Genomic DNA, 13,413 nt, shown 5'->3' with positions numbered 1-13,413 from the left:
AGGCTGACAGAACCTTCTGGAACATTGCCAGGGAGGGTGGCAGAGGATACAGTGCATTCTGCGGAGATGCACATGGGCTCAGCCTGGAAGTGATCCACATTATCTATTTTCACAACTCATTGGCCGGGACTGGTCATGAGGCCCCATCTGATCTCAGAGCTCAGGAAATGTAACCCCACCTGGTGCCCAGAAGGGGGAGCTGAGGAGAGATTAGGAATATTCGGCAAATAGCACTCAAGCTGACGGCAGTTCTGGATTTGGACTCTGGTTCATTTGCTAGTTCTACCAGTGGCTAGACATGTGCTTTGGACAAACAACTTTTTAAACACTCGGTTACCTTAAAATGAGGGACATTCGTAAGGTTCTTGTGAGAATGAAATGAAGCAATGCTTTAAAGCCTTAGGACAGTGCCTGGCAATCATACTCTTAACTCAAGGCTTATTATGAAACCTGTTTAAACCTCCCCTATTCAGTTACGATGCTCAAGATGGAAAGAGCTTCCCTCCAGCCACTGTCTCAGATGGGGTTGGGGAAAGGATCGGATGACCTCAGTGGCTTGAGTTTCTCTAACCCCACGTGTAAACACGAAGGAACAGAGCTGTGGACCACCTTTGGAAGCACTTTGGAGGCTGTCTGTCTTCCACTCCACGACCTACTAGTTTGCAGCGGGGGATGGAGGAAGAGAAGGAAAGATGAGACATCCCCGTTGCTAGATACGTCTGGGGTTTCTACTTTGTTGTTACTGCTCCAGGATGTTGATCTTTTCCCCTTTTTTGGAGGACAAGAAAGTGATTCATGTTGAGGGGAGGGGTCCCATCCCCTCTCTCACTGACAGCGAAACTGTCAAAAAGCCCATCCCCTATAAACACTAACCTGGCAAAGGAGACCGAACCTCCATATGGAAAATCAAAGTAAGGGATCTGGCAGGGAGCTGCAAAGATGGTTTGAATCAGAGGCAGAGACAGCCCACGATATTGGGGTGGGGGCTTGGGGGGCTGTCTGCACCCTCGTGCCAAGATGGCTGGGAACCTGGGCCAGTGAGTTTCCATTCGCTGGGGAAGGCAGGCCCTGTCTGCACTGGAAGCCAGATCATGGCAGGTCTCTGGTTTAGATTCGGCTCATCGGAGGGTCCTCTGAGCTAATTGGGAAGGAGCCGGGCTGTGTTTTCTTTCCTGCTTAATAACAAGGGGAATTGCTTACAGCTCTGGACCTTATTAGGGGGGAAATTTGACATTGTTTTGTTGGACAGAGGCTCGTCCAGGGAGCTAATCTCTCACACCTGTTTGGCCTTGTTTGGGATCCAAGGGGCCCCGGCCTGCTGGCTATTGGGTACCGCGGAGACTGATACAAGGGGAAGCAAGTATGGGCCGGGAGAGGACGGGGATTTTCCTCCTCAGTCCTAATTCCAAAAATCTAGTGCTAAAGAGGAGACACATGCCAGCGACAGAGTTAATCCATAGGGTCTCTGCACCTGGATTAGATCCACCAGCAGGATTGGTTCCCTGGATACTGAGGAAGCACCTCCAATCTGCAAGGCCCTGTCCTGTGCCAGCGGCAAGCCAGACAGGCAGAGCTCCTGCCCTTTGGGAATTTAAATGCTGGTCATCCCAAGGGAAGACTAGCACATCTCTCATGATTCTAGGAAGCTGGGGTGCTGGTGGAGGGGGGAGGGGGTACCTCTAAGGACTGCTGCTGACTCCTTGCCTGTGCTTTTTCTTTCACTGGAGTAACTCTTAACATTATAGGCTATTTCACAAGCCCGGGGAACCTTGCCCTTTATCCTCTGGGGGAAACCTTATCCTTGTTAGTGGTCTTGAAATAATGGTCAATGGAACCTTCAGAGGATACATGTGGGCATCGATTGCTGCAGGAGAATGGAAAGTCCCTCATCCTATGGGATGAGCAGAGGGCAAACCCAGGCAGGGCCCTTTGGTTGCCAGTCCCACACGTTCCCCTTTTTCCATACAAGGGCGCTGGCAAAGAGGCGGCTATTAATGCCAGCTGAACAGCTGAGGGAATAAGAAACAGATGCTGACCCTCACGGATAGAAGAGGGAGATATCTGCACAGTGATCAATAGCTCCATCTCTTGGGTTTGAATCTTAGCAGGGCCAGCTGCATAGCGCATGGGGCCAACTGCGAAATGAAAATGCAAGGCCCTGGCCGGGGGCAGGGAAGTCACAGGCCCACAGCCCAGACCCACCGTGGACACGCAACCTCCTTTCCAGGATATGATTAGAATCTGGATCGGGGGAGTCCAAGAAGACCCCCTCCTTCCCCCTAGATGGGAACGGCTCAGCTCTCCTTGTGTACCTGCCTCTGCCCCTCTGAGCGCTTGTGCCATACGGGTACTTTTCCTTGTCTGCAGGACCCAGGCGCGCCCCACGTGGTGGGCAGTGGGCAGGAGCAGGGCCGGCAAAGAGGAAGACAAGGAGATCGTGGAGCATCAGAGGTGGGAAGCAGGTGGCCGAGAACCCATCCCAGGCGGCCAACAGGCAGCAGGAGGCTAGACCACACGAGAGCAGAGGCCCCAAGCCGCCAGGAAATGCTCCATCCGACTTGACTTACAGAACACAGATTCAAAGATAAAATTATTAAGGATTTTAAGACAGCATCTGCAGAGCATTAAACCCCAAGCAGGGGCCCTTGGAGTCCCCCTGGGCGACTGCACAGGTTGCATGCCCGGGAAGCCAGCCCCGATCTCAGCTCCACTGCTTATAAGCAGTGAAAGCTTGAGGATGTTAGCTGCTCAAAGCATGAATGTCTCCATCTACAAAGCCGGGACGACGAGAGCACTTGTCTCGAAGGGATGCTGTCAAACATTTAAAATGATAAGACATTTGAAGTGTTCAGAGCAGTGCCGGCCACTTCACAAGCACTCTTAGCCATCATTATGATTATAGATTCACCTGCTGTGCTCTTCTATAGTATGATGTGTGACTGGAGTTTTACTTTTTCGCTTTTTTCTACCTAGTTCTACTGAGAGGCCCTCACTTTTTCATTTTGGCCTTTTGTTGCCAGTGGCAGCAGATTTCAAGGTATGTAGCTAAGCTTCAGGAGACCTACAGGGAAGAGTATGGAATCCTCTGTCCCCGCCGATACACATACACACAGCACTCACACATACAGAGACACACAGAGAAGCACACACAGACACAACAAACACTGCCCTCATTAATTGTTAATGTGGATTTTTTTTTTTTTTAAAAGCTCTTCAACGAGACTAGGGTTCTTTTTTGATGCTCTAAGGGTCCCCGTGAGCAGACAGCTGTTATAACCATAAATATAGCCATCCCCCTCCCACTATCCCCACAGAAATGTGCCTTTTGGTCTGAATTATACTTTGCTATTTCGGATAGGATTTTGCTTGAAAAAATAAAAAAAAGTTTCTGTGATTCTAAAAAATAGAATGCGTGAAAACCAGGGAACGGAGGTTTGGACCTGGACTCTGCAGCTATCTGTCTGCTGAGTTTGAGTCTCTGGCCAGGTGGCTGCCTACCTGGGGAGCAGGGGCTGTATGTGGGCCTAGAGATACAAACCTGGACTCTGACATCTAGGTTCCTTGCCCAAGGAAATACAGTCAGGAAGTGTGGCTGAGTTGACAGCAGGATTTTTCAGATTCCCAAGTGCCTTCTTTTCCCACTGCCTCCTCATTTAAACTCACGTTCAAGAGTGATGTAGCTTTGCAGAAGAGCTAATCCAAAGTGGGTATTTTGATCCTCCCTTGAGAAACACAAGGCTGGGCATCAGAAGACCTGTGTTTTAGTCTCACCGTAGCCACCCACAGTCACGTGACAGTAGGCGAACTACATAAGCCTTTGGAGCCCTGATACACTCATCTGTTAGGTGAGAATACTCTCTGTCTTGCCTTTTTTCACAAAGCCCTTATGAGGCTCCCATAGGTTGGATATAGGATATAGGTTGTGCAAAAGTCCTTTTGGAAACTATAAAACACTACCCAGAGGCATGAAAATATTAAGAGTGGGCTCTTGCCTGCTTTGCCTGTCCTTTGATGAGAGCTTTGTTCTTGGTGGCCTCAACGAAAGAGTAGGGCAGGTAGAAATAGCTCGTACTGTGTCATTTTTCTAGCAAGAGTTTTCTTTTACTGTTTTGTGATCCGCCTCCATTAAACCAAAGTTAAGTGACATATATGCAAAGATGCACACATATTCATATACTTCTAATTATCATCCTTTAAGTCATTAAAATTACCCCCTTTCCTTACATGTAGTTATGCTATTGGATAGCCACGTGCTGATAACTATTTAACCACCAGCTCTCTGAAGAAAATGTATTCATGTTTATACACACATACGCTGATTATAAATCTCACTGATATAAAAGTGTAGCATATGATTTGAAAATAATTATAAAATCTGCAATACCCTTCGTCGTAAATTCCATATGGCTAATCGACTCCTGAAAAACATCTCACTGACATCTGCAGTTGACGAAGGAGTGTAATTCCAACATGAGCACTGGTGGATATTTTCATTTTTGTTAAGGAATTAAGATGAAAGAAGGAAGACATTCGTTGGAACCTCACTTCCTTGCTGAGGATGTGATTTCTTCACGGGATCAGAGAGTGGTTTTTGAATCCTGGAAGAATGTTTCCTTGATGCATATCCGTTGGCCACTCACAAGGGAACAACTAAAGACGTGATATACTTTCATGTTTAATCTGCATTATTAACATTTTCTTCATCGGTCAAGTCTAGACAACTGTAAAACCGTAAACCGAACGCTGTTTCGTAGCATTTTTAGATTTTCATGGTGTTCAAGTTCCCGCTATGGCTAACTCAGCTAAAAAAGTGACATCGTTGAACACAGAGTCGGGGAGAGATATGCAGTCATCAGCCATCAGACAGTATTTCCACTATATGGACACAAGAGATAGAAATAACGTCAAGGGCATGGTCAACAGTGAAACATTACAAAACAGTAAGGAAGTGATATGCTTATTTACCTTTCATTAAGATATAATTTATTGAATTGTAAGTTCGTAGAATTTAACTTTTAATAGGGGCTGCGTTTAACAACCGACTTGCAAAACCCTTGTAGATTTAACAGTCTGCACCCGTGAGTGGGTACGAGCTGGCTCCCACACGTGACTGCAAGTTTGTTTTTCTCTTCCTTGTGAATCTGGAATTTTTCAGCATTCAGAAAGAGTTATATTGAGTGCTTGTATGTGCTAGATGCTGGGGATTCAGTGCTACGGTCCCTGTTCTCCTGGAGTTTACAGTCTTCTTGAAAAAGCAAATAAATAGAGCCATGATTTAGAGCCATTTTCTAAGTATGTGTTTTAAACAAATTTTTAATTAAATTTTTATGTTATATTGGGGTATAATTGACTTACAATGTTATGTTAGTTTCAGGTGTACAGCATAGTGGTTCAGTTATACATAGACATGTATCCATTCTTTTTCAGATTCCTTTCCCATATAGGTTATTATAGAATATTGAGTAGAGTTCCCTGTGCTATACAGTAGGTCCTGGTTGATTATCTATTTTATATATAGTAGCGTGTATATGTCAATCCCAAACTCCTGGGAACCATAAGTTTGTTTTCTATGTCTGTGAGTCTGTTTCTGTTTTGTAAATAAGTTCATTTGTATCATCTTTTCTAGATTCCACATGTAAGTGATATCATATGGTACTTGTATTTCTCTGTCTGACTTACTTCACTTAGTATGATCACCTCTAGGTCCATCCATGTTGCTGCAAATGGCATTATTGCATTCTTTTTTATGGCTGACTAATGTTTTTGAATCACGAGATAGAAAAATCGTGTTTGACGTTCAAGGGCATATTTGTCCCACTATTTCCCAGTTACGTTCCAGGCCTGGCTTTTTCACTTTGCTCTCCAGACCTCTGGCTAAAAATTCATTCTCTTAATGAAGAACTTTGGGTAAGGCCGCGGAGCTAAGGACAGTGAGGCGTTGTCTCCAAGTTGGCCTTTGAAGTCTGACTATCATGGGCAGGGGACCGGCTCCATTTAGAGGAGGGGTCCTCTAAACTCCTTGTGATTTGTTTAGATTTCACTTACCCCCTTCCTTTACCCTCAGAACATATTCCTGAGACTTCCACCCTCTTCCACGGGCAAGTGCAAATTCTGGATCCTGAGCAGAAATGGATCCAGAAACACATGAATAGAAATTATAAAGTGCCCACCTACCCTTTGTTAAGAATAATACAGGCTTCGGCATTCTGTAGATTCCCTTCAAATCAGGGACTTTCCGAGCCGTGGTGACACCTTTGCTTACGTGAGGTGGGAAAGGGCTCTGGTCACGTAACTCAGGGATGGACGCTCGTATGTGTGTGTATACACTCACATGCACACACACACACGCGCAAAGAGAGAAAAGCTCTCATCACATATTGAGAAGAGACTGTTCACCCAAAAGCGCCAGCAGTGAGTTCTCTGTCATCATTTGTAATAGCTCCTGAAATGACTTGGAAAACTTTAATTATGTGAGGGCTTTATTTTCAACTCCTGTTATCTTTTGAACTCCTGGAGGGAGGGGGAGTGGGTTACCCCGCAGCCCCGGCTTTTTCTAAAGAGCCTTTGTCTCTCTGCCCAGGTATTAAGTTGGCGGTGCAACCATCCTAGGTATATTTGGTTCACTTTTCTCCCTCCCACTGCCCACCCCCTGCAAGCACCGTCCTGGGGCTGAATGTGTGCCTGTGTTCTCCAGGTCCACCGTCCCCGGTCCTGCACAGGGGACTGAAAGAGAATGGGCCGCAGGAATGCACCCAGAACAGAGCCAAATTGTTCAAGCTGCGTGAAGAAGAAAGAAAAAACGGACGGGGAGGGGGGTGGTGGCGGCTGGGAGAAGAAGAAAAGCTTTTCTTGTCGGTTCAATTTCGGTGGAGATATTTGGAGGATAACACAGCCATTTTGTCGGGGGTGGGGGGACACCAGGGGAGCAAAAAGAAAAAAACAAAACAAAACAAAACAAAAACGAGAGAGGCGAGTTTTATCGGCACAGTGGCCCATACAGAAAGGTGACATTTGAGAGAACAATTGCTAGGTTGTTTGGCCACATTTGCTGCTATGAATGAAGCTTAAGAAACGCTGTCTTTGGATTGCTGCGAATAGTCATCTTCATCATTCCTGCGAGCTCTCTCTCTCTCTCTCTCTCTGTTCCCTTATGAAATAAGGGCACACAGGTAATAAACAAAGCACTATAAAAGATCAGATCGAGGTATTCCGTGGGCTCATTCAGTGTCGGGAGCAGGCATTCTGCACACCAGCGCCGGGGCTTTCAGCTCAAAACTGAGGAGAGGCAGGATTAGGCGGGACCCCTGGCTCTCCTTCTACAACCTGGCTGAATTTATCGGGGCCGTGTCCTCGGTCAGCTAACCCTCGCCTGAGGACGGAGGGACAGAGGAAAGCATGGCAGAGTAGATCCCCTTGGATTTTGCTCACGTGGATTTTGGATTCTGACCTGACTTTGTCAATCCTCATGCCAGATCCAGGTGAGTAAGCTGCCTGGAGTAAAAAGCTGTTTGTCAGTCCCATCTGACTTATTTTCCCTCTACTTGGACAGATGATTTGATGGTGATTTTTATTTCCCTCCTTTTGCCATGGTTTAGGTACTGGTGGTGATTGCAGTCTCCCAGCTGAGTCCTGTCTGGCTGCCTGCTGCAGGAGAAGCAGGCCAAACTCTGCAAAGGAATTGCGTTGATGCGTACGAATGAGCAGGGTGGGGTCCTTTGATTTGGGGGGATAATCAGCAAGGGGTGTGTGGACAGAGCTATAAAGGATCCTACTCCTGACAACAAGCTTTCTTGCCCCGAGTCCTGGCTGGGCCTCTACCTCCTACTCTCACCTCCTCTGTAATTCTCCTCTGCTTTCAATTTGCAAGATTCACCAGAAGTGAACACGGGAACACTTGGCCTTGTCTGGTTTCAAAGGTATGTAGCTCAGGCACCAGTGAGCAATGGGCACGAGCTGTGGATCCAGTTTCCTCCCATGAGTTGGTACCCAGGGAGTGCCCTTGTCTGGAAAGTTCATCCACATGCAGGTGCTCGTGAGCTGGGCCCCTATAGGCCAGACCTCAGGGTTGACAAGTAACTCTGTGCCTCATTGGAGTCTCTGCTATTTGTTCTCCTTTTCCTGGATCACAATCACCATCACAGGGAACATAATCTAGTAATAAAACAGAACGAGGGCTTCCCTGGTGGCGCAGTGGTTGAGAGTCCGCCTGCCGATGCAGGGGACACGGTTTCATGCCCCGGTCCGGGAAGATCCCACATGCCGCGGAGCGGCTGGGCCCGTGAGCCGTGGCCGCTGAGCCTGCGCGTCCAGAACCTGTGCTCCACAACGGGAGAGGTCACAACAGTGAGAGGCCCGCGTACCGCAAAAAAAAAAACCCCAAAACAAAAAACAGAACGAAATGATATCAGTTTTTCAGAGAGGAGTATAAAGTTTGGATGGGTTTGTGGCTGTGTTTGTGTGTGGGCAGAGGCCCAACTGAATATGATGGGCATGTCTCAAATATTTGCTTAACAAAGCCTCGAAAATGCCCGTCTTGCTTACGGACAGTGTGATAGCATCAGGTGCTCAGTTCCAGGCATCCTAAGGAGAAAACTGTTTTAGCAGCTGTGTCTTCGCATCTGTCTTGTCATTAGTGAACAGTACCGAAGAGTGGTTCAGTGTATACATTCTATAAGATTAGGCTCTTTTATGTTTATCCATTTAGCCTCAGGATTTTAGGTACTTTCCAAATGACCCGTTTAGTGTTCTTAATTCTTTTTAACCTCCATTTTGTGAAACTGGTTCATCTGGGATCTCAGCTGTATTCCAATAATTACAAAAGAAGGCTTTCTGGAGTTTAACTAAGACCTTAGACTTCCCATATGGGAAAGACCGTGTGTGTGTGTGTGTGTGGGTGTGGGTGTGTGTGGGTGTGTATCAGAACACACACTATAAAAGTTATATACAAACAGTGACATACTGCTTGTTGGTCAGGTGTGTGCATATGAGTATAAAACAATCACACCGGAGAATACTGAGTCATTGTGACTTGGTAATTCAGGTGCAGGCTCTAGATCTTTCAGTGGAGGCTTTTCTGATAGCCTGCTGCATGAGCAATGAGGCCGAATGCTGCAAAGACGTGGTATAAATTCGTAGGAACGGGGTTATACTTCTTTATAAATGTATTTCATAGATACGTGCAGGTCTTCTCAACAATGAAACACAGATGCTTGAAATCTTTCCCCATTTGCCATTGCGTAGCAAATGTCCTCTTCTTTGCTCAACTTGAGGCTTTCTTTCCCAGGACTGTGTTTTCCAAATGGTACTGATTTCTCTGGAAATAACAGGATTTTTAACATGGCTGCTCTACGAGTAACCTGCCTAATGGAGTCGGGAATCACTAACTGTTTGAAGAATAAAGGAATGATTGAATCGTCCCTGAACTGCAGGTAAGGGTCACCTCTATATTTATTTGCTCACATATGTACTCTCTTGGGTAGAATATTCACAGAGTTATTGGACCAGCAGTCTGGACTCACTTGGCGAATTCTTTCAATGTCTCATTTCATTTATCAGTAACTTAAATTCAGTTAATCAGTTAATTGGTATTAGGTAAATATACCACCACTCTTTCCATCCTCCAACTTTCCTTCTTTGTAGGTCTCCCGTCGTCACCTATATAATCAATATATTGGGTAGGCTAACATTAAAGACCTTGTTTTCTCGGAGATTACGGTTTGAAGTATGTCTGCAGTATAAGTACGTGTGTACCAAGTTTTGGATCAATTTAATTTCCTTTCCAAGACATACCCATAACTCCTGATGGGAAGCTAGAACAGCCAGCAGAGTGGTAGCACAGGGGTCAATGATCGTTATTCACATAAGATGCAAGGGGGAGGGGACTTCCTTGGCGGTCCAGTGGTTAAGACTCTGCGCTTCCAGTGTGGGGGGGGGCTCGGGTTCATTCCTGGTCGGGGAACTAAGATCCCACATGCCCTTTGGCCAAAAAAAAAAAAAAAAAAAAAGGTGCATCATTGAACATTAACTACAAACTGTAATCTACAGCAGCATTCTAATAAGCATTTTGCCCAAACGACATTGGGCAAAGCCGTTGTCAGTGAGGTCTGGCCCCGGACATCTGCCTCTTACAGACTTACGGGGGCATGGGGACCCAGGGCTCAGACACATGCATTATTCACTGCTTTTTTCCTCTGCTTATTAGTCTTGTGGGTGAGGGTGGCATTAAGCACTGGCCCAGTCATGGCAAAATGCAGAACACATAGTCTTGTGTCTGGGGCTTTAAGGGACTCTGAGACGACCTGGTGCTCGGGAGGATTTGTGAGCAGATTGGCTTATAGCCATCACTGTTGGCTAATAATCGCACTAATCTTTTCGAGGGAAGTTTTGTGTGCGTGAGTGTACCCCCTTTCCTCAATCCCCAAGTCAGAGCACAATAGGGGAATTGTGTTTCTGCACTATTCCATGAGATAGGTCAGGGGGCAGGGTGCATAAGGTCTGCAATGGATGACCCACCAGGCATTAGCCCCGAGCCATCACGAAGGCACCCGAGACCTGGGCGATATGGCTTTGGCCAAATTATAGGGAAACATTTCACCGGCTGAGCCGTTTGGAAAGCAGCTGTTTTGGGGATAGCAGATCCCATGCCCTTTGGGGAGACCTCAGAAGCAAGTGTAAGGTTTGCTGGAGGAGAGGAGAGGTGTGTGTACGTGTGTGTGTGTGTGTGTAAGGGGGGGTGACAAGCATGTTTATCCTTAATGTCAAGTTTTCAGTTCTATGAGGACTTAAAATAATCTACAAGGTTAATCTTTGATGTAGACATGCCCTCGGATGTAGAAACTGTTACTTAAATGTTCGATCATGATGAGAATACTTAGAAAGTAAGTGCTTAGTAACTACTTCTGCCTAGAAGTTCAGAACAAGAGGCCAAGGGTCCTAAGATCCAAGGGGCAAGTAAACGTCCCTGGACGTCTGTCACAGTGTGTGCTAATTTCCTACACTCTCCCAGAAACGGGGCACAAGATCATGTCAAACATCCTGCGTTCACCATTTGCTCTTCATGAATTTCCACGGGCTGGCTGTTCGCGTGTTAGCATTGTGGGGCAGGGTCCTTGCTTCCGTATCAGCTGGGATAAGCACAGAGTATCTTAATTCTCCTCTGCCGCTCGGCCGTGGGTTTCCCTTGTGCCCACTTTGGGGGTGCCACTCACCTCTCTCCACCTGCTCCTTGTTTAGTAGCGAGACGGCTGGTGGGGCTGGTGGGGGGAGGATGCTGTTCGTGTCGTTTGGCAGGGGTCACACACTGCTGGCATCAAAGGGCAGTGAGAATGAGAGGAGGTGAGGATGTTTCCACGGGGCGGGGGGCGGTGGCAGGGTTAGGTAACCTAGCTGCCCTGGCGGTGGATGCCCTTGGGGAGCTGCTGATCTGAATTAGACTGAGAGCCATGCAGGGACACAGTTTCTCCCTCTCAGACCCCGGGAGTTCTCCAGCCTGCGTTTTCTGGCTCCCCGTGAACATTTCCAAATTAAAAAAAAAAAAAAAAAAAAAGTGTGGAAAAATACAGTAAAAGTGACAGCACCTTCCAGTTTCCGACAGTTCTGTTTTGACTTCGCAATCAGGCAAACTGGAGCCCCCGAGTCGCTGGCTTAACTTGTCACCTTGAGTTATTAACCGTTTTCCTGCCTCTCTTGGTGGGTGTCCTTCTGGCTCCTGGCCCCCGGCTGGCCGGCTCAGTGACCTGTTAATCCTGTGTCCTTCCTTTCTCTCGGGCTTGTGGCTCTGCCCAAAGGGCTCGTTTTTTCTTCCTGGAGTCAAGTTTGAATTCACTTCATTGTCCTCCCTGTTGGTTTTTGCCAGGTAGTAGCTGAAACAGAAGGGTGATGGGTCAGGGCAGGAAGGAATGCCCCCAGAGTCAGCTCTCATATGGTCCGGAGTGCCCTTCAGAAGTCCAACAGTTCAGTACATTTTTCTTGCTTACGGGTCAGAGCAGAGAAAGACTCGTTTTATAACTGGGATGATATAAGATCTAGTCTATTGGGAAGCAGAAGGAGAGCTGATCTCATGTGTGTTTCATGTCAGCAAAGTTAGTCTTTGTGGCATCCAGTCACCCTCTCTGACCATCTTTTCTATTTCCCACCATCCCTTTGGTACCAGGTACCTTCATCTTTTCCCATGGGTGCTCAGAATCTTCTTAGGCAATTACCCGAGGCTTTACCGAAGGCTTTCTTTCCCCTCAACACTTGCATATACCCGATACCAATGTCCTTGAAGACCTGTAATTTGGGACCATCCAACTTATTAATATGATAAATTAATTCAAATTAATTATTTGGGGGATGATTTGATGGGTTATGAAGTTTGATTTGATGGGTTACTAAAAAAAGTGTATCTCAAAACTAACATGTCTTTTAGAAATAACTTGGATTAAAAATTCCGTTTTATTTTTGTAAAATGCAAATTTTATTATTTTTTAAATGGTAATAAATTTGCATGATTCATAATTCAAAATATAAAAGTGCATGTAGTGAAACCTTCCCCTCCAATAACTCAGATCCTTCTTTGGAGGCAGCTGAAATTATCAGCTTATGGCCGGTTCTTCCACAAATGTTTTATGTGCATGTGAGCCATTGTATAATCTCTACCCCCTTTTAATTTTTATGCGTTTTATTTTAGAAAATTTAAAGTTGCAAAGCTATTACAGAGTTCCTATATATGCCACCACGCAGTTTCCCGTTGTTAACATCTTATATTCCTGTGGTACATTTGTCACAGCTAAGGAACCAATGTCGGTACGTTATCAATAACTAAAACCATAGCTAATCAGATTTTACTAGTTTCATCCTATTGGCCCTTCTCCGCTCTGGGATCTCATCCAGGGTACCACCTTGCCTTTAAGTGTCGTGTCTCCTCAGCTTCCTCTAGTCTGTGATAGTTTCTCAGACTTATCTTCTTTTGATGACCTTGACAGTTTTGAAGAGGGCTGGTCAAAGATTTTGTAGAACATTCCTCAATTTGAGTTGGGCTAATATTTTTCTCGTGGTTTGCCAGGGTTATGGGTTTGGGGGAGGATGACCAAAGAGATGAAGTGCTCATCTCTTCATCATATCAAAGGTTCATGGTATCCACATGACTTACCACCAATGGTATGAACCTGATCGCCTGGCTGAGGTAGTGTTTGCTAAGTCTCAACCCTGTAGTCTCAACTCCTTCTCCCTTCTGTACTATGACTTGGTGGAATAATGGCATTAAATTCAACCCATACTCACCGGGGAGGGCGTTATACTCTACCTCCTTTAATTTTTAACAGCGTGGCACCATATTTTACAGGCTTTCCTGTGCCTTACCTTTTTTTAAAAACAATACATTTTAGAGATTCTTCTATATCAGTATTGAAAGTTTCCACATTCATTATTAAT

General features: G+C 46.0%; 1 long non-coding RNA gene across 1 annotated transcript in view; it reads left to right on the top strand.

Moving 5' to 3' along the window:
- The window catches only part of LOC132414098 (uncharacterized), an 81,394-nt gene that overhangs the window by 56,793 nt on the left and 11,188 nt on the right, over nt 1–13,413 (top strand). Inside the window, exon 2 of the long non-coding RNA XR_009516894.1 lies at nt 9,284–9,428. This is a non-coding gene — a long non-coding RNA (uncharacterized lncRNA). The remainder of the gene's footprint in view (nt 1–9,283; nt 9,429–13,413) is intronic.

This window comes from Delphinus delphis, chromosome 19 (assembly GCF_949987515.2).
Source record: "Delphinus delphis chromosome 19, mDelDel1.2, whole genome shotgun sequence".
Classification (NCBI taxonomy): Eukaryota; Metazoa; Chordata; class Mammalia; order Artiodactyla; family Delphinidae; genus Delphinus; species Delphinus delphis.
Note: the sequence above shows the minus strand (reverse complement) of the source record. Positions and strands in the feature narration are given on the sequence as shown.